Below are 4,454 nucleotides of genomic sequence, written 5' to 3'. Positions count from 1 at the left end.
TCGTACATTTAAGTCCTTTATCCATTTTGAGTTTATTTTTGTGTATGGTGTAAGTTGGTGGTCTAGTTTCATTTTCTTGCATATATCTGTCCAATTTTCCTAACACCATTTATTAAAGAGACTGTCTTGACTCCATTGTATGTTCTTGCCTCCTTTGTCAAATATTAGTTGAGCATATTGGTTTGGGCCGTCCTCTTCCCACTGTTAACCACCATGCTGTTGTCTGTATCTGTGAGGTTTGGTTTTGTTTGTCTTATTTGTTCACTTGTTGCTTTCAGTTCTTTATTCCAGAACTGAACAAAAAGTTCTTGACTTTTTTCTCTCTGACTTATTTTGCTTAGGATGATATTGTCAAGATCCATCCATGGTTCTCACAAATGACAGTATTTCATCTTTTCTTATGGCTGAGTAGTATTCCATTGTATGTATGTATCACATCTTTATCCAGTTATCTATTGAAGGATGATTCTTTGTTTGTTTCCATGTCTTGGCCACTGTGAATAATGCTGCAGTGAACTTAGGGGTACATATATCTTTTCAAATAAATGTTTTCAAATTTGGGGGTTAGGTACTCAGAAGAGGTGTTACTAAGTCATATGGTAACTCTATTCTTAATTGTTTGAGGAACCTCCATACTGTTTTCCATAATGGCTGTACCAGTGTGCAGTCCCATCAGCAGTGAATGAGGGTTCCTTTTCCTCTACAACATCTCCAATACTTGCTATTACTTGTTTTGTCGATAATACTAGTAGCCATTCTAACAGGTGTGAGGTAGTACCTCAAACCAAAAAACTTCTGCACAGCAAAAGAAACCACCAACAAAACAAAAAGGGGACCAATCAAATGAGAGAAGATATTGGTAAACCATAGCTGTGACAAGGAGTTAATATTCAAAATATATATAAAAAACTCATCACCAAAAAAATCAAACAATATAATTAAAAATGAGCAGAGGACCTGAACAGACACCTCTCCCCAAAAGACACACAAATGGCCAACAGATATATGAAAAGATGCTCAACATCAGTAACTTTTAGGGAAATGCAAATCAAAATTACAATGAGATGTCACCTCACTCCAGTTTTTCATTATTAACTACTAGAGGCCCAGTGCATGAAATTTGTGTGTGTGTGGGGGGGGTGGGGTGGGGCGGGTCCCTCAGCCCAGCCTGCACCCTCTCTCAATCCGGGACTGCTGGCTCCTAACTGCTTGCCTGCCTGCCTGCCTGATTGCCCCTAACCACTTTGCCTGCCTGCCTGATTTCCCTGAAGCACTCGCCTGCCTGCCTAATCTCCCTGAACCACTCTCCTGCCTGCCTGATTGCCACTAATCACCTCTGCCTTGACCCCCTCCATCGCAGCTTTGTCCAGAATGATGTCCGAAAGGTCGTTCAGCTGTCTGGTCTAATTAGTATATTACACTTTTATTATTATAGATAAGTACTTACCATTGTCTATAGATATTTTTAAATATGATTCTTTAAATATTTGACTGCATGAATATAGCACAATTTACTAAACCAATTCTATATTACTGGACATTTAGGTTATTTCTAATTTTTAAAATTATTCAAATAATGCTGTAAAGAGCAGTCTTATCCTTGAACTTCTTGATTTACAGCTATGTAACAGTTTAAACTATGATTTATTAATGCTAAATGCATTAACATTTTTCTTCCTTTTCTTTATATAATAATGTGATCATGACAGATAATCATTAACATTTTGGTATAACATTTTACAGACTTTTTCCTTTGCAGTTATACACCCATATTAATTATATGGTTTTTACCAAAAAATGAAATCATTCTATGCATACAGTCTTTAAGCATTTATTTTCTTTTTTTTATAATTCTTTATTGTTGAAAGTATTACATATGTCCCCCTTTTTTCCCCATTGACCCCCTCCAGCCCTCCCCAGCCCAGCACACCCTGCCCCTCCTGCCCCAGGTCCTCTCTGCCCCATTATCTGTGGCCATGGGCCATGCATATATGCATACACGGTTCTTGGTTGATTACTTCCCACCCACCTACTCTCCCCCAATATTTTCAAGTTCTTTTTTTTGTGACATCAGCTAAATCATTGTCTGGCTGTACCATTTTTTTTTTTTAAAAAAAGGTATAACTTATATTCTTCTTGTATGGGGTAGAAGCTCACCAGAGTTTGCTATAACTACTAAAAGCTTAGAAATCACTAAATTACATAATTAAAATTTATCAGTCAGTTATTCTCTCTCTAATTCATAATATGTAAGTCTTGATATAGATTTTTAAGTGGTAAAATTATCCTAGGATGTTTAGAATATTTAACCTTGTAATATGTTTAAATGATTTCAAATAACTAATAGCCATTCATTCAAAAAACAGTCTGTGATGTGTGCTGAAGAAGAAACCTAAAAAATGTTTATGGAGTCATCGTCTTAAATGGTTCTTAGGAAAAAATAGTGATATTTCTTATGGAATACTGGCCCTCTTCTCCTGATGAGATTATTTAGGAGGAAAATATTTGACAAACACAATTTCTTAGAGCCGGTCAGTAGTTGCTTTGTTTATTTCTACATTAAGTTCTAATCATATTCTTTTTTTTTTCTTTTTTATTTTATTTTATTACAAAGGGTATTACATATGTGTCCATTTTTTTCCCCGCCCTAGACAGTCCCTTAGCCTCCCCTATTCCCCAGTGTCTTATGTCCATGGGTTATGCTTATATGCATGCATACAAGTCCTTTGGTTGATCTCTTACCCCCCTACCTCCCGCCCCCGAACCCTCCCCGGCCTTCCCGATGCAGTTTGACACTCTGTTTGAGGCAGCTCTGCCTCTGTATCTATTATTGTTCAAAAGTGTATAATGGTCTCAATTATCCGTGAATAAGTGAGATCATGTGGTATTTTTCTTTCATTGACTGGCTTATTTCACTTAGTCTAATCATATTCTTAACCACATATACTGATAATAGGAATTTATAACATAAGACACACTGTACAGTATTATTTTGTTGCCTTTTTTGAGTTCCAAATAATCAAGTCAAATTCTGATATCCCTATCTATTACAATATTTCATGGAAAACTAGTTCTTGACATCTATAAATAATTTTACATCACAGACTATTTTTTGAATGAATTGCTATTAGTTATTTGAAATCATTTAAACATATTAATATTGAAACAACTGTATAACTAATAGAAGAAAGCATAGGTGACATTAGTCTTGACAAGGATTTTTTTGATATGACACCAAAAGCACAAGCCACAAAGGCAGAAATAAGTGACCTACATCAAACTAGAAAGCTTCTGTTCCTTTTGCAATGAACAAAATAAAAAAGCACCTATGAAGTGGGAGAAAATATTTGCAAATCGTATATCTAATACGGGGTTAATATCTAGAATATATAAGGAACTTATACTAGATGTTTTAAGTAAGTTGTAGGAAAAAAACAGAATTGTGCTTCATGATAGACTTGGAGATTTAAAGGCAAATCTCATGTATAAGATGGGAGGAATGTGACCATCTGGCACAGTGTTGCTTTATAGCATTATTCGTGTGGCACCTAAGGTCTGCTGCTTTATAAGAAGGCCACTTCTTTGTGTAGAACAAAGAGGGAAAAGTGTGGTACTTGACTTTGCAAAAGGTTATTAGATTTATTGTCAGAAAGTGCTGACAGCTTCCTTAAGTCCATCTTCACTTCAAGGTCCTGTCTGGGGAGCTAGATCTGATTTAGTAGTGTTAACTCACAGCACATAAGGTTCACATGATTTATTAGTTATGATTCATCCTAATATCTAGATTTATCTCTTTGGAGGAAACAATAGGATGGATGCTACATTAAGTCTGAACTTATGCCCCGAAAATAAGTTTATCATGAGAGCATGAAGAAATATTACTAAAGCTGCTTTAATTATCAGATTTTTAAAAGTGATTATTACTTCTTGGAAATGTCTGGGCAGAATATTTTGTGTTTTATTTTTCAGAAGGCACTTTGCTTAGGAAAAAAACACACAAACTATGTGTATCTTAAAAAAGAAAGACCGTAACCCAGAGTTACAAGGTTAATTAAATCAGAAAAACAATTTAATTCTATAACAGTAAAATTGTCTTCTGAGGAAGCAACCATCAATATAATATCCACATTAGCTTCCTGTTGATGCAGAAATTATTGTAACAGTGCCAGCGTTTCGCCAGCCCTCTTATAATCTTCACACTGCAGCTCTGCTCTTATCACAGCTTGTAGAACTAGACAGGAAGTGAAGCCTGGAAATAAGGAAGTCTTTCCTATATAGCTGAACCTTAGACAGTGTTAGAATATACGTTACATTTATGGCATTAGACTTCCAGATTTTAAGGAGACATTCCCATCATGTCTCATTCTTTTTTAAGTTCTTTTAAGAAAGGTATAAATAGTAAATTGTCTTTCGGTTGGCATGTTCATTGGTATAATAAATATTTTAAATACATT

The 4,454-nt window shown here is 35.3% G+C and overlaps 1 protein-coding gene across 6 annotated transcripts in view; it reads left to right on the top strand.

Annotated features, from left to right (window-relative positions):
• Positions 1 to 4,454, top strand: part of IFT74 (intraflagellar transport 74) — an 84,191-nt gene that overhangs the window by 76,988 nt on the left and 2,749 nt on the right. The window lies entirely within an intron of this gene.

Source organism: Myotis davidii, unplaced genomic scaffold, assembly GCF_000327345.1.
Source record: "Myotis davidii unplaced genomic scaffold, ASM32734v1 scaffold325, whole genome shotgun sequence".
Classification (NCBI taxonomy): Eukaryota; Metazoa; Chordata; class Mammalia; order Chiroptera; family Vespertilionidae; genus Myotis; species Myotis davidii.
This window is presented reverse-complemented; position numbering and strand designations above follow the sequence as displayed.